Source organism: Zootoca vivipara, chromosome 8, assembly GCF_965207765.1.
Source record: "Zootoca vivipara chromosome 8, rZooViv2.hap1.1, whole genome shotgun sequence".
NCBI classification, from domain to species: domain Eukaryota; kingdom Metazoa; phylum Chordata; class Lepidosauria; order Squamata; family Lacertidae; genus Zootoca; species Zootoca vivipara.
Window position 1 is genome coordinate 41,756,439 of NC_142591.1, and position 17,031 is coordinate 41,773,469.

Sequence of the window (17,031 nt, forward strand, 5' to 3'; positions counted from 1 at the left end):
TGCTTATATCTTTAAGCAACAAAGCACCTATAAAGTCTCCATTGTTGCTGTTCAAAAGAAAATGTGTGTGATGCCATATGGGTGTGTGTAAAAGGCAGTCGTCACCCTAAAACGTTTGTTGCTCTTCCCACATCAAAGCAATTGGAAAGAAGAGGATTATTGGGCTGTTACTGTAGAAATATAATTGGAAATGGAGAAGCATAGGTTTTGCTCCAGGCTCCTGTGGGCAGAAAATGCTCAAACTGAAATTGCTTAGAGCTTTATAGACTAAACTCATCATGTTGAACTTGGCTCAGAGGGAATAGGAAGTCAATGCAGTTGTTGAAAAATTAGCTTAATACCTTCAGCTTCCTAGCACCACTTAGCAGGGTGGCAGCTGCAATCTGAACCAGATGTGATTGCTGAACAAGCTTCAAGTGCATCCCCATGTGGCTTGCTGCAGTACTTCAGGCCAGAAGTGGCAAAGGCACATCATGTCTGAAAGAAAGGACAGCAGTTGCAAATTTAGTTGCCTTTTCTCAAATGATGAAGTTTCAGCACATGTGTACAGGCTCAGTCATACTGACTCATGCTTGTCCGGTGCTATCTCCACTGATTCTACCTTCAGTTAAGACTGCCGCCTTTTTGGTTTTTAGGCGCTTTTAATTTTGTCATTAACAGGTGAGGAGTGGAGAATCAACAGAAGCAGTTTTTCCAATCACTCCATTTTCATGCAGGCTTTTAATGAGTTGTGACACAGAAGCTGTGCAGGAAAAAGTTGGCAACATTAGGCTCTGCATAATTGCTCCAAGGAAGTGCTTTCTAGGAATATAGCAGGCAAAGCTATAGTACTAATCCTAGTGGTCTTGCCATCATTACTGCTTCAGTGTAAAAGAGTGAGCACCAATAGCATCAGAGAAATGCATCTGGTTTACTATGAAGCATAAAGCAAAATGGTTATCTTTGTCCACTGAGAGTTAAAATAAATGAATGCAGGAAAAGTTCTATACAGGTCTAGCTAAAATAACACAAAATTGAGAGAGTTTATATGTGGTAGCCTCCCCCAACTGACATACATTGGCTTTTGGAGATGAGCAAGACAAAGTTTCAAATTTCCTGAAGTGAGAGATTTTCAGCGACTATCCATCATGAATACAATGTGTTGCCATTGAATCTAAAATAGAACAACCTTTCCAAGGTCACCTACTCATTAGTAAGGAGGAATGCGTTTTCAAATCTAGTTTGAAACAACTATATAATGAACCCACGGAGCAGATCACGTCTTGCACTTACATGAAAAGACAGGAGGAACTGAACCATGCAGACTCTTTTGACAAACAGTTTTTCAGCTTCCTCTGAACATATCTTGAAAGTTTTACCCTTACTTTGCATGAAAGCTGTAATAAACTATTTTATGTCTTCTCTATCCCTGGGTATTCCACCTGCTTGGTGCACTCTACTGTGAGCTGGCCACGGATACTGAGTGGAACAATCGTATTTCAAACTCCATGAGTTTGAACACAACTAGCTTTATTGAATCTGGTAGAGTCAAAGTGTGAGTTGGGGCTCTTTTGGGAAATGTGGATAGTTGCCAGAGAAGGCCTAGGCTCTGTTCTGACATCTCCAGTGGGGTGCAATGACAGTTCATATGGCACAACCTGCCAATCTTCTGAAGGCATAATAACATAAGGTGATTGACAGCTGTCAAAGTTCCAAAATACACAACAATCAGCCATCGGAGCATAGGGCTGGCAAAAAAACTTTGCAGAGCAGTTCTCAAGTGCTAGATAAACAGCTGGCTGTCAGGTGCTTGGGAAATGCTGCACAACAAGGCTCCGCAGGCCCTTCCAATCAGCAGTGCCTGCAAAGCTCCTTTTGACCAAGCCATCTCTACGTGGCATCATATTTGATGTCAGGAGTAGACTGGGTGGCTGTGGCTTGCCTAAAATAGCAGGCCAAATCGGGAGGCCTGGCAGATCAGATCAGACCCATAGACTGGAGATTCTCTACCCCTCATCTAGGCAGCAAAAGGCATTATCACAGTACAAGGACACTTTCAAGTCTTGCAAAAGTTCTCAAGAGTTCAGAGCAGGCCAGGTAAGGAGTGTGGCCTTGGGAGAAGCCATCAGTAGGGGAAAGGTTTGGAGGGGCATATTTGGTCCCCGTGGCTGAGATTCCCCACATGTTCTGCATATTTATCATCAAGCAACAACTTTCAGGTGTTCCAGCACCATGGACAGAATCATACCTCTCCACATAGCAGCAAAGGCATTACTTTTTGCTGGTTATTTCACACATTCCTCAATGAACCCATCCCCTTTTGAGTAATCATGCACATACACAACATAAAGTGTGTCTAAGTTTCTGCTCTGATAGGATTCCGGTTTCAGAAAATGTCCTTCCTCTGGAGATAATTCTTGCTAGCTAGTACTTTTTCAATTTCATCTTTCAGGGCAGACTCTTAATTGATTTTGTTGACCTTTATGTTTCCTGTGTTCCAAAACAGAACGCTCTGTTCAAGACAAAAGTGTATCAGTGGTTTCACATAATAGCATTCCATATTCAGTGACTATTCTTAGTGTATTTCTTTGAATGACTTTCTTTTCTTTTCATTTTTCTTTTCTTTGTAATTGTAGCCACAGACAGGAAAGGTTTCTTTTCTTTTTTTCCCTCCTAATGGAGCACCTGCCATGACTTAACATGTCATAAAATCACTCCAGAAACACCCAGTTCAGGAATCCTGGGGCCAATTCAGTGATGTATGAAATGATACAGAATATTATAAGATGGCAACAAGATCAATTTCCCAAAAAGCAGTCAGCTCTGTAGACTTAGCAGTGGACAACCAAAATTCAGTTTTGTGCAGACGGAAGGGCCTAGCCTTTGGGGGATCAGGGTTTGGGGAAAGAGGTTGGGCTCAGTATCCATAAATATAGTAGTACTTACCGTAGGACCACTTTGGTGGTGGATAACATTGTAATTGAAATAAAAATATTGTGAGTTTTTTTAAGAAGTAGATTTAATGCTCTCAATGCTTCTGCAATGCTTTCCTGTGCACAAATAATACATTTGAACTTATCACAGTTTCATCATGTCAGCAATTCCCAAATCAGAGTTCCCATGTTGCATATTTATTTACCTGATACAGTGCATACCACAGATTTTCAGACCTCTTAAATATGACTTTATGCAACCGTCCATAACGCTAATTGCCCCAATGAGATGGGCTATTGGGTCCATGCATTATTAAGCAGTTCTCAGAGCAAACATTTTCATTTGTTTTTCTTATGCCATAAAAGAAAACCCAGAGGAAACCTACAACAACAACAAAACCCGTCATTCTACATCCCAGAAATGATAAATGTGTCCCTACTCTCCTGCCTTGAAATTGCAACATAGTACATAAGTATAATTTTGAAGCTGTTTCGGATCCCTCCAATAAAAAAAGACATAACAAGATGGTGCTTTTTTAAATAATAATAATGCAGGGAGGAAATCCTCTCAAGTTATTGTTTATGCAGGATAATGTAGCATTATTATTAAAGCTGGAAGTACCCCTAATTAAAGTCATAACAGCAATATCTGTTGTATGCTATAGATAGACTTAATTTTGATTAACCAGTTCATCTGATTTCTGCAGGTGTTAACCTCGTTCTCAGAACCACATGATAACTGCTGCATTGAGCTGGGTATTTGTTTGAGAGGGAGTAAAGTTGTTATTATATTAAATGTAGCCAGTCAACAAGATAACCTCTATGGCTGGAGGAAGCTATAGTTGTTGCAGGTCTATTTATCTTGCCCTAAGATCATAAACATACCTGAGACTGAAATCATTAGGGCCTCCACCTTCTGGTCCTCAAACCAGTTACAACTATTTGCTCATTCTCTGGTGTGTCCCTCTTTTTGGCAAAGCGGGTGAAGTTTTAGTTCAGTTGGGTTTTTCTGGTTTTGTGTTTTTATGTTTTTGCAAATTATGCGTTGAGTGTCCTTAACTTCCAGCTGTACATGCTTGGAACATAATTTGCTTGCACCTGGTGTTACAAAGACATTCTCCTCCTCGCTAGCTGCAGGTGGTTTGAGAATGGGAAGGGAACTTGTCAAACAAACGGAGTCTATATAGGGCGCCTTCCGATATCCTTCTCATATAAATGTCAGTTGCGGCTCTTGCGCTAATGAAAGCTTAAATCTCAAAAGGCGAGCTGTAAGCTGTTATTTGTTTCCTTGTCAGCAAAATTCTTTGAGCATTGTTTTACCATAGCTTTGTGCCACTACTTAAAATCTCTGCTTTCTCAAAGTCCTGTCATTAAAAAAGGATATTCCTTGTGCCACAGACGTTCTTAGCTTGGCCCTTCTTCTCTTAGCTTGAGACATACTGTAGTCTGGATTACATAAGAGTGATTTTTTAGTATGAAGTATCCTTTCACAGAGCTAAGGGTTTAACTACCCGCTCTGCATCTTTCTCAAAATAAATGCCTTTCCTTTTCTCATTAAGAGTCTTGTGAAGGACAAGGTATGTGCCGTGGACCAGCACTGTGCAAATGAAAAGGCTGCAGAAGATGGCAAGGACACAAAGTTGTGTAGTTCCAGCCTCGCTGTGACCATGTGCAAATGAGAGCTTAATAGTTTGTTTGCGGTAATACTGTAGAGGAAATTGCTGCCCATGATCATTCTACATACAGTATAACTTTCATGTATGTAGAAAGAGGGTACCCTCACCACATTCCAAGCTAGAGTCAGGCAAATTAAACTGCTTCAGAAACTCACAAAAATAGATTGGTTTAATCCAACCCTGAATCAGCCCCTCTTGTACTCAGACATTGATATCACCAGGACCTAAGCAGGGTCAGATCCCTACCTGCAAATCCCCAGTGAGCCTCCAAACCAGGGGTTGGCAAGGCTAACCAGGCATGGGTCAGATCACTCCCATGGAGATCCACCCCCGGCCGGCTGTCCATTGTCCTTCCTGGCTGAGGGCAGGTCAAATGCCAACCTAAGCAGGTGGGAGGCACCTGTCCAGGTAAGCCCCCGCTTGGTGCCACAAACCCCACCCACCTGTGGGGAAGGGAAGGAGGAAATTATGGGCACACACGCTAAACCCTGTCTGTGGTGCCTACCCCTACCCCCCCAAAGAATGAGACAAGAGACCAGAGTATGGGTTCAAATTGGCCACAACTTTATTGAGCCTCAGAAGTGGGAAACCTGGCATGGGCCTTGGCAGGTAACCCTCTCAGCCTGTCTGGCTGAGGGTATGCAGGGTGAGGAGGTGCAGTGGGAGGGGACTGTAAAGTGCAAACTTACACAGCATGCCCTTCCACTAACCTCGGCCCTGGAGTTTGACCTACATGCCACAGCTCTAGGGCCAGGGACTCCTGGTTTTGCCCTTTAACGGGCCCTGCAAGTGCCACCGCATGGGTAGGGAGCATGAATGCATCCCCCCCACTGGATGATAGACAAAAGGATACCTTGCCAAGGCCTAAAACTAAGGGCCTCGCCGCCAATAGTCCCACAACCAAGGAACATTCACCCATGCTCTGCCATCAAACCTTGCTGTCTGCTCAGTCCCTGAGGACTTGTCACAAGTCGCACAGCCAGAGGTCATTACCAAATGGTGTCAGATGCACTCCATCCACCCTGAATATGCCGGCCGTATCTGCCCTGATGGTGGGATGTGGGATAGAGAATCCTCCAATTAGCTGCATGGTATTGTGCATGGCCTTGTTGATTTTTTCCACCACATAATTGATGCAAGAGGGATTGGAAACCCCTCTCCAGCACAGGCAGGGAGGAGATGGCCATTGTTGGGTACAAGGCATGTATATCTGCCCTTGCAGCAAGGGTCAGGGCAATGCCTTTTTGTTCAACTAGATCATTTTCCCTCAGGTGCAAAAATCAATGCTCTCGGGGGGCCATACGCCACCGCGGCCTTAGTCAGCATGTCAAAGGACACATGTTTGTGTGTATGAAGAAAGGGCCCTTGCACTTGGGCCGGACCCTGAAGAAGCAGCGTGTGTCCAGGTATGGGCAGGGGCCCTCCTGTTCTGTCGGGGCCAGCACCAGCGTGACCCCTTTTCGCAATTGATCGGTTTTTGAGGACTGAAGCCTGACATTTACAGTATCCCCAGAGAACTTAATGTCCGTATCCACCAACCCTGATTGAGGGCCCCAGCCACCAAACACTCCCCAATGCACACGGCACCAAAAAAGGCTAGAGAGAATGTTGCATGAAAGAGACGTGTTTCGAAATTTGAGCAGCAGATCTCTGGTAATTTTTTCCAAATTAGTTTGAGTATGTCGATAGTGATGGGCTTCCTACCATCCTGACATGGGGGAATGATGCGACGCCACCCAGCCAGCAGCTTCTTGATGTGGAAGCTGTCACAGAGGTCCGGCCAACGAAGGAATTTACAAAAGAATGAGATAGCTGCCCTGTAAATCATTAAAGTTTCAATGGCAATGCCCTTGCGCTTTAGAAGAACCAGGAATTGAAGCACTTCCTCCTCAGAAGGCGTCCCAGGCCCTGGAGTAGGAACGTCTAGTGGAGGGTGCTAATGCTGACAATACTCCCTGGTTTACTTCTCGCTTCCAATCTCCATCAGATCGTCTGGAAAGGCGTCCGGGGTCTGGCCTGCCTCTGGTGCAAGCTCACGAAAACGGTCCATCTGGAAACAAGATAATGCACCAGCAGTGTTATTGTTAAGGCCAGGTATGAAACGGGCTGTGTAGGAAATATTGTGCCGCAGGCAATTCAGCAGCAGTGTTAGCCCCACTGAAAAGGCAATGCCGGGTGTCTCCAAGAACTATGTCTCCAAGAACTATGAGGCCCACAAAGAGACTTACTTTGTGCTTACAAGCCTCTGGTTTCAGTTAATATTCAATATGAAGGAATTGTCCAAAGGGCTAATTCAAATTGTTGTGACAGTTCATTTGTTCTTAGTGTTGTTTTTTTAGCTAAATTTATAGCCATCCACTTAGTCAGTGCATAATACGTCTAGGGAAACCTTATTGTTAGCCTTACTCAGAGTGCTTTTAATTTATTGGAGAACATTTAACCCAAGTCCCTACTCTGAGAGACCTTGTTCACAGAAATGGTCCCCAAACACTTCTTTTTCTTGAAGTCTCTGTTAACTGAATGTTTTTCAATGCAATTTCAAGAGTTTGTGTGCATTAAAAGGGAAGGCTAGAATACACAGCTTGAGTTGAAAACACACTGACTTTGAGTAGGGGTGCTAACAAGATTTTCTGGGCTCAGCACACTGTATGTCGCTTTGTGTCATATGCAAATTTATGTCCTCTTTTGCAACTGGAGTGGAGGACCCAAAAATAAATCAGTCACCATGCATATAATACTGTCTCTAACACAGAAAATGAACAAGTAATGCTTTCCCCCAATTGTATTTCCATACTAGAAAAGGCTTAACCTGTTGAACATGCAAGAAACCTGATTTCCCTCAGTGCCAACCCTAAACCAAAGCTGAGGTTTCAATCCTGTACCCACTAACCTGGAAGTAAGCCCAACTGAACACTAAGAGACTTATTTCTGAGTAGACATGCCTAAGCCTCTTTGCAAAGTTTTTACATATTGCACCTGATATGGGAAGGTCTTTAACATCCATCCACACATATTATGTATTAAGACTCGCAGAAAACATTTAAGGAGTACTTGATCTCAGGCAAACCCACCAGAGGGGAAAAGCCTCCTGGTTTCTGGGCTAAAAGGAAGAGCAACGTATATATATTCCAAGGTCTAGAAAATGAGAAAGAACCAAAGAAAGTGTACTAAAGGGGAGGGAGGAAAACAGCAGCTCTTTGGGACTGCAGGGATTCCTGTTGGCTGGTTTCCAAACAATTCACTCATCAGTCACAGCTCCCACTTAACTCAGTTGCTAAAATCGCTAACAGGCAGGAGAAGCCAGGTTGGCTCATCTCACAGGAATCACTTAGAAGGGTACCTGCACATTTTGCTTCATAACTTTCTTTCTAGGAGGGCTAGAGAATCTGAGGGAAGGAATCTGAGGGCTCTGCTGACTGTGAGTCTGGAACATCAGTAACCACGGTGCCCTCTTCTTAGTGACTCTGCCTGGAGAAGTATTGAACTGCAGGCTTGCTTATGTAAATTATTCTTAAAACTTTAGGTTGATTTTTTAAAATGATAAAGCCACAGAGGAACTGACAGTGTGGCATCTTTCCACAAGAATCTGCATCATTTTGGTATATGTGGGGGGACCTTAATATCCTTCACTGTCCATTTTTCATGTTCATCCTGAATGGTAGTATGCGATTAACACACATTTCAGCTGCAAAATTGCCATTAATCCCTATCAAGTTGAGCTAGAGCGGGTCAGTTTCTCTGGTATTGTGAGTTTCCGATTTCACTTTTTCTAATTGCATTCTGCATTACATAAAGCCTTTCCAGTAATCTGACTGGCACACGCCCAAGTTTAGATTGGCTTCTCCCTGAAAATGGGTTCCCGAACAAGAAGCTACAAATACAGAGTAATCAAAGGTTGCCTTGCCTGCCTTCAACTTTCAGATTAGAAAATATTGAGATGGAGATAGTCATCTGATATCAGCACCATCTAGCCTCTTTTATATCTCGGCCTCTCAAATGGGAAATGGCATAACTTTGTAATTGCAGGCAAAGCTGCTAAAGTGGATTTTCCACATCTCTCTTGAATTGGCTAGAGGCAGCACCCTCTTTGAAAATCCACTCAGTATTCTACTCAGTGTTTTAGATACCAAATGCAGAATTAGCATGCACCCCTTTATGTTTAAAAATAAATAATACCTGTCTAGCATGAAAGAATTGGAGCAGTTTGTTTAATAATTACAGCAAAGCAACCCTGCCTCACCTATGCATTTGAGGGCAGTGTGTGGACTCTTCCCCATAGGTCAAAAGGGCCCTGAAAGACCCAAGTTTCTGTGCAGTCTACTGCACCTCTGGGTAAGGACTGACTGGCTGTGTCTCTTTCTCTCACGCAAAACCTTTTGGGATGAATAGACACTTCTAGAGTATTGAGAAAGTGCCATGGGCACCAGTCGCAAAATGGTTGTTGTGGGGGAGGGGTGACATTACCTAAATTGACTACTACATCTATAAGAGCCAAAAAGGCAATAGAGCTACAACATGGTCCTGCCATTTAACTTGACACATCAACAGGGGTGGAGTGGTGGGATACTTAATATCCGCCACTGTCAAGCTTGCTCAGGGAAAGAAACTCTTTGCACCTCTCCTCCATTCAGAACAGATGGGAGGGCTGTGTCTAATCCTGGCATCCAATGAAATGTGACTATGTGAAAGGGCATGTTTTCAATGTAGGAGAGGACAAGCTGGTGTGAACTGAGAAGAAAGAGCAAGAATCTCTCATGCAGTGTGGATTTCTGAGGAGATATTTCCTGTTACCGTTCACTGGTGTCATAGGAAGTACTGGTGAGCACACAGGTGCCTGCAGTCACTATGTTTGTGACAATATAAAAACAGCTTTAAAAGTTAAGTAACATTTGATGAAAGTGTTCTACTTATTCCATAAGCAACAGTGGAGTCTTGCGGCACCTTAAAGAGTAAGAAATTGATTATGGCAAAAGCTTTCATGGATTGCAGTCCACTGCATAAGATATTTAACGCAACTAAGTCAAAGTCACAGGCAACTATGTCTTTAATAAAGTTAAACCAAATTGATTTCAGTGAGTCCACTCCAGGCATGGCTAACATTGGCTATCACCCAACGTCACCATTTTAAAATTGTCATTGATTCTCAATTGCAACAGTTGTGAAAAATCATGAAAAAGTTTTAAAATATTGAACCATCAAATACACTAGAGTTGGTTGGTTGGTTTTAAAAAATTAACTTTTAGAAATGCTGCTTTTTATTTTATTTGTTGCACTTGTTTGACACCTTTCTAAAAGCAATGGTTTTCCAATGGCAGCATATAGTATATGATTTTAAAAAGATTAACATGTACATTAAAATAATAAAAAGAAGACAGTTCTTTCTGTTGTGCAGGGTTGAGGCCAATGAAAAGGCTTTCAGGATACAGTATGTATAAACACTTCAGCTGAATTTGAAAGGAACAGGCCACTTCTGTAGCTATAAATGGATTTGAGGCTGAAATAAAGAGACTTGTGTAGTGAATGCTATTGCTTAAATTGTTTTTGAACTGTGAACTCAAAACAAATACAACTGAAGATTGGTATTGCTAACTGCACTGAAAAGGTAGCACTAACTGCAACCATAATAACAACAACCTCATTTTCTCAGAAAATGCTCAGGGAACACAAACACTAAGCCAATCTGGTGTTTGTGTTCCAGAGCTACTCCCTCCCTAACCCGCCACCCCAGTCCTGCCTCTTTTGTAGAAAGTGATGCAGCAGTCTTGCTAGTCACTGGTACACCCCCAGGGGCTTTGGGACTAACCTTTCTCTCTCACTCTTCTCTGCTGCAGTTTTCCTAACAAACATCACACTGCCACTGCTTTTTTTCCCCCAGAAAGGAAAAAGATAGGTGCAAATGTAGACCAAATAAACTGAGTGAATAAATAAATGAAAGGAATGTTCTGCTGTGAAGTTTCCTACAAACATAGGGTGGTTTAGGGTGCGACCTAATCTGAAACAGAATATACCAATAAAAAAGAAAGGCGAACAAATGTTATTCCTTTGTCAAATTAATATAAACATTAATCCAAAACATCTGGGCTCTCTCTCTGGCATCTTGCCACTAAAAAGCTGAATAGGAAAGTTATGCTTACCAAACAATTCACTTTCTGTAGCTCAACAACATAATATATTGTGTATGTGAACAAGGGTGGAAACTATTAGACTCTTATGCAGGAGACGAGCAGGTGTGTATCTGGCTTTTCAGTTGACAAACTAGAATGTTGTGTTGTAGAGTGGAGAGTAAGAGGTTTAGAAACAGCCAATTTCAGAAAGATAAACTCAAATATATTGAGCAGTGAAAATAGTATAAAGTCTAAGCATAGCTTAACTGAAAATGGGCACTACATAATTACTTCCATCTTAGAAATCTGAGGACAATTTTCCAACAAGCCAGAAATAGAGGGTTCAGTTCAGACCCCCAAACAATGGTTTGTCTTAACCACAGCTTAGAACCCAAAGCGTGTTTTGAGTTTCCAGACATACAAAACGCAAACCATGACACGGAGCTGCTTGCCTACTTTTGTTTGATGTCCTCTCAATCCTGAGCTTCACAGTTTACTCCTTCTCCATGGTACAGCAACCTCTGGAAGTAGAGCATTGGCTGTGGTGTGCTTTGTCAACACAGACATGATGCTATGGTATACCATACTGAGCATAAACTAAGATCAGAGTTTAAGGCTCATGGTTAGCGAGGAAAGGGCTTAACCACAAGCTTGGGTTTGGATGGCACAAAGAGTTGACTTAGCACAGTGATGCATGGGAGGTAAAAAGACTGGGAAGGAGCAACAGTGCTGCAAACTCCTCTTTGGGAGCCTGCTTACTTGCATCATCCCCATAAGCCATAACTGGGTTTACTGTGACATGTGAACCAAACCATTGTCTGCCTACGAAAAGTAAATAGTTTGGATCAATGGATGTTCAACAAGCACTTCAGAGAGTCTAGGCAGTTTTTTTGTTCTGCACTTTTAGCTTTATGCATCAGCATTTGAAGCAGACTAAATAATAAATGATAAAAGAATGACAGCAATAAAGCAATCTGTCTCCAGATTCTTCATCTGTTGTGTACTTTATAAAAGTGTTAAAATCTAATAATGTAGGGCAAAAGCAAAATAGTTTTCATACATGGAAGAAAAACAGTAGGTTTTTTTGGGGGGGGGGGTAGCAATACATTCTCATCTGAAAGTGCTTTCCCCTTAATCACTATTGTGTGAAAACTCTAAATTCACTCTGTGGTGAAGGAAATACATTCTGTGCCTCTTTGGGAACATTTTTGTGTGCTCTTATTTTATATGCTACAAGTTGAGCCTGGCCATCACAAAGAGGTGCTGGGGCTGAACTGACCACAGATTAAGCCCTGAGTATGGATGCCCTGCTGGGTGACAGTGTGAGCCTGCCCTACAGGTTATACATAAGTGAAGCTTGAATACTAAAAAGTACATCAATTTAAGGTTTATTACAAATTATTCTAATGAGTGAGAGAGAGAGAAAACTGGCCAACCTGGGTCAGTGTTTTGGGTGAAGCAGCATGAAAGTGTTTGACCAACAAGGAAGACTGTTACACTCTCTGGCTCCAGCAACATTATTTTTTTTCCTCTTATTGGTATTGAATGGCATGTGTGGAAGCAAGTTTTCAGAATCGGGTCCCCAGTGAAAATACAGTCACCCCCCCCTTCAGACATTTTCATTTCTCCAGATATATTCGAATTTCGTAAGGGACTCTTTTAAAGCAGGGAGTTAGAGGAGGAAAGTGATTGCTGCTGAAGAGAAAAGTTAACCACTAGCCACATTTTGGATGGCGTGCTAAGCCAAACCTTGACTTAGCTGCCATGCTAAGTTAAAAGGACTGGGGAGTCAGTGCAGGCTCTCCCTGTCCCAGCAAGCCATAGTTTGGCTTAACATGTTATGTAAACCCAGGCCTGTTATTGATTGACTGACCTATATACCTTACCTTAAAGATGCATAGCAACTCTGTTAGGGGTAACCAATGGTGCCCAGAATTCTTGGGGGGGGGGGTACTTGAAAGATATAATGGATATGCAGCACTAGATGCAACTGCTGCATTACCAAGCAGCCCCAAATAATGTATACAATAACTTTTTTTTAAAGGCATAGTTGAATTCCTGAATTAAATAATTAATTGAAGTGTGGGATTGATGATATCTCATTCCAAGGAGCAATTAACTAGTGGGGCTAGTTATAGGTGCAGGAAGAGGACACAAACTGGCTCAGTAATGGGAAATGCAGGGCAAGCCATGGAGAAATGAGGGGCATTCTCAATACTGTATCCACCTCTCTCAGGGACAACTCCCACCAGGCCTCAATTGTGCATTTCCCCATCCAAATCTGTAAAGCAAATTGTCTTGGTATTTCCCCACTCTTTCCCTCCTTTATGGATTTCTACTGTCAGGGGGGAAAGGCAGAAGAAGTCATGGGAAAACATGGGACATTTACAATTGGATGGCGGCGTTGTGTGGACCCTCCATCACATTTCATGGAGGAGACATGGAATGGTCTCCTGGAAGCACTCCTAGGTTATGGGAAGCAATTGCTGTTGCGTATCTTTGTCAATTGGTGTCTTAACACCAGGCATTATGAATATTGAAATAATGAGAGTGGTTGAACACTAGAGGGTGATGTTGTTCTTTTAAATAATGTTCATAGCACAGCTTTGGAGACTGGTAGAAAGATTAGCAACCTCACACATTATGCAGAGGCAAATTTAGTTTCCACTGTGTGTACATGATGCAGAGAAGACACAGCCAGTCCCAAATACTTGGCAATGTCCACACATATATTGGGAGGGGGGACCTGCTCTGGAGTGTTTGGTGAATACTGATTCATTGTGCAAAAGAAACTTGTTTAGAATTAACTGTTTAGGCTTCACATGTGTAAAAAAGATACAGGTCTATCTGTTCAGACATTACAAAGTCTGCCTTTTCTGAGCAAGGAATATAAGTTCCTTGGTAGAAAAAGTAACACCTCTATATGGTTATTTTAAATAATTAAATGTGTACCTGCTTATAAACTGAATGGACTTCCAGAGTGTTTTGGAGTTTCAAGATTGGCAAGATTCCTTTAAATTTGTTTCCTTTCATTTAAAACATAGGATTCTTACAGTTTCTGTTAGCTACTTGTCTATTTGTTTGAAAAATTAGTATAGATCACCTTTATAGGCAAAGCTTATGCAGTAACAGATGAGATACAATTTCGAGCCACAATACAATACCTCCTATAATTCTCATGACGTTAATAAATCCAGCCGGCTTGACCTCTCCAATAAACTCTTCAGGGGGTTGCTTTTGAAGATGTTTCAGTAACTTCATTGGTTCAGAGTGGCAGGGAATTCTGTCTCTTTACTTCAAGAAGTGTACCTGAAGAAAGGTACACAAGTTATCACAGTCTTCTGAGTCTTTCTTTGTTCTCCTAATGGCCCATCGCCCAGACATCACCTCAGAAGGAAACTAGCCTGGCTTATATTTTAACACTTACTGGGCCCAAGGTTTCAGGGAACTATGGGCCAGTATAAAGTGCAGGGGGCAAGGGAACGTGGATAAAATTTTCATGGAACTCATGAATAACTTTGAATAATTATCTGTTGCACCAAGACAGCAGTGCAGTGTAAAGTGAAGTTTGCACCTAACATATAATTCACACAGAACACCCACTCTCAAGAAAGTACTTACTGTATGAATCATGTTCAATCCTACACTATGCCAAGTCTGTACTTGATTTAAAAATAATATTAAATAATGTTATAAGCAGAAGATTGTTTTAGAAGGAAGAAACAAAACAAGCCCAAATCCTTTGGAATACAGATGTGTTTATTTTTGGCGTTGCAGTGCCTTGCCTGACCTCCAAGAGACATGATGGAAAACAGCATTTGCAACTGAGCTGACTGAGTTCTTTGAACTGACACGGTGGCATGTCCTGTGTGATGTGGTTTGTTTTTACCTGGTAACCTGGTTTTTTTTTTCTTAAGTCCAAAATACCAAAATGGCACAAGTAGTGCCTTTCAGCTTTAAATTCTGGGTACTGAAAAGATTCGGCTTGTGTTTTCTGAATTGGTCAATTGGGAGGATGAGGAGGGGGTTCCTTCTAAGGTGTGTGGCTATCCATTTCCCACTTTTTGATCTACATTTTATGCCTGGCACTGAATTCTGTGTGCAGTAAAATGTGGTAACTAAGCAGGAGTCAACTGCCTGCACATCCACTGATGCTCAGTGAATTCAATCCTGCTTTCTACAGGGTTTGGGTAGGGCAGCAAGTTTCCTGTGAAGAATTCATCCAGGCACCCAAAACATCATAGCTGCCAAGTTTTCCCTTTTCTCGCGAGGAAGCCTATTCAGCATAAGGGAAAATCCCTTTAAAAAAAAGGGATAACTTGGCAGCTATGCCAAAACATGCAGCATGGAACTCCTTACCCGTCATCCGATACAGGGGGAGTTCGATTCTGCTTTCTCACAGCAGGATCTAGATGTGTCTCTGCTTGCCCCACAACTGATGTCACACATGCAGCCAGGCTTTGGGGCAAGGTGGACATGGTTTGAAGAAGATGGCCTCATGGACCAAATGAGGAAGTTCCCCACCCCTGTGCCAACATCAGTAGTAATGCACACAGTGTGTCACCCGCACCCACATTATTGTAAGGAGCAATATCTGTGAATTTTAATAAAGCATTATTGGGCCAAATCTCTATTGCACATGTAAATCTCATTTTATCTTAATTTAACTGTTACGGCTTCCCTCCTCAGAATTTTAGGAGTGGTTTGATAATGGCTTTAAGAATTCTCTGAGAGATCTTGAACACACCCACCCACCAGCCCAACAAAATTCCAGGGGAAGAAATAGATTTTTTTAAAAAAAATAAAGAAAATAAGAAGAAATAACTGTCAAGTGTAGATTTACTGTGCTGGCCTTCTTTCCTAAACCCAATGAGCAATTTACAGCTGCTCACAGCATTTTTACTATTCTGTGCTTCTATTTTTCCTAACACAATAACACCAGGGCTGGTCTCTGAATGTTCTGTGAACTTGGAAGTGGACCACAATAGTGTGCCTGCACCTTGACCCCTTTCTTTTCCTGGGCAGTGCCATTCAGAAATACAGTTCAGAATGTGGCCCATATTGTCTCACTGAGATTACCATAGCCACATTAAATGTTTAATAAAATTTCTCTGACTTTGTTCTCTGTAGAGAAATGGTGTTATTTATAAGATTTTAGTAATCTCATTATAATGCGAATTTTTGGCTGGAATTGGGAGTCAGATCCAGTTATAACATCATCCAAGATTTGTCTACAAGTATCAGTCTCCTTCCACATATCAGTAGCGTAACGTCTGCTGCTTTCAGCTGGGCTGTTTATCCAGTCATGGTATTGCAACTGTACATATAGCATCTGTATATGAAGTCACCAGCTTATAATCCACATACCTCAGGGTAGTCTTCTTTGTTCAGCTCCTTTCAAGATGGGAAAGCAGAGCAGCGCATCACACTTTTTCATCTGAGAAAATAAATGCTTGGGCGTAGGAAGGCTGTGGGATCTTATTTCTTCAGTGACTGGGAAACTTTCATTAAAGGTCTGTCCTGTGATCAGCTAGCAGGAGAAGATCTGGTGAGGGGAAACTGGCTTCAACTACTGTGGAAAGGATATGACTCCTGGCTGCAAGCCCAGGCTTGCTCAGTAGATCAAAGGCTCTTTGCTTGGCTTATGGTGCAATTGGAAGAGCAGCTGCCCAGTAGCTTGTCAGCCTCTCTCTTCCCCTTTCCCCTTCCTCCCCTGACAGCAGCCAGCTGGTTCCCTTTCCTTCCCATGTCAGCTATTAAATTGTCCCTGCACTTCCTTCTGCTGGTACTTGGTGCTCTGCTCTTCAAAGTGTTCTCTTTAATGCAATCCCCACATTTCTAAAGGATTCTGCTGTTGCAGCAGTTTTTATGGCCGGCCTGGTCGGTCTTTGTCACAGAATTATTTGGTATATGGATTGATTTAGATTCCTCTATTGTGTCACAGTCACAATATTGATAAACAGTGTTCTCAGAAGAAAAAGTTGTTGATTGGAATGTAGGGCTGTTTCTAGGCCAGTGTTTTGGTTGCATTTCATTTCTGCACATCATTTCTGTCATATGGCTAATCCAGTCCCCTGCTAAGAGCTGCTGTTTGTAGGGTGAATCTAGGATGCTGCCTTGTTACAAGTCCAGCCCATTAGGCCTTTTATCTCTGCATTGTCTACACAAGGAAAGGGAAAACCTGTGACCCTCCACATCATTGATCATGCTGGCTGGTATTGATGGTAGCTGGAAGTCCAAAACCTCTGGAGAACCACAGGTCTCCCACCCCTGGCCTACTACAATGACTTGCAACAGCTCGCCAGTCTTTCCAACCTGATGTTGCTAGGGATTGAACCT

The 17,031-nt window shown here is 42.3% G+C and overlaps 1 protein-coding gene and 1 long non-coding RNA gene across 2 annotated transcripts in view; one reads left to right on the plus strand and one right to left on the minus strand.

Moving 5' to 3' along the window:
- DLGAP1 (DLG associated protein 1) overlaps positions 1-17,031 on the plus strand; it is a 104,940-nt gene that overhangs the window by 42,675 nt on the left and 45,234 nt on the right. The window lies entirely within an intron of this gene.
- LOC148684827 (uncharacterized) lies at positions 5,132-16,339 on the minus strand. The gene is made up of 3 exons (XR_015951458.1): positions 16,060-16,339; positions 13,857-14,001; positions 5,132-6,638 (listed from the first exon to the last, which is right to left on the minus strand). It is a non-coding gene; the product is annotated as an uncharacterized LOC148684827 (long non-coding RNA).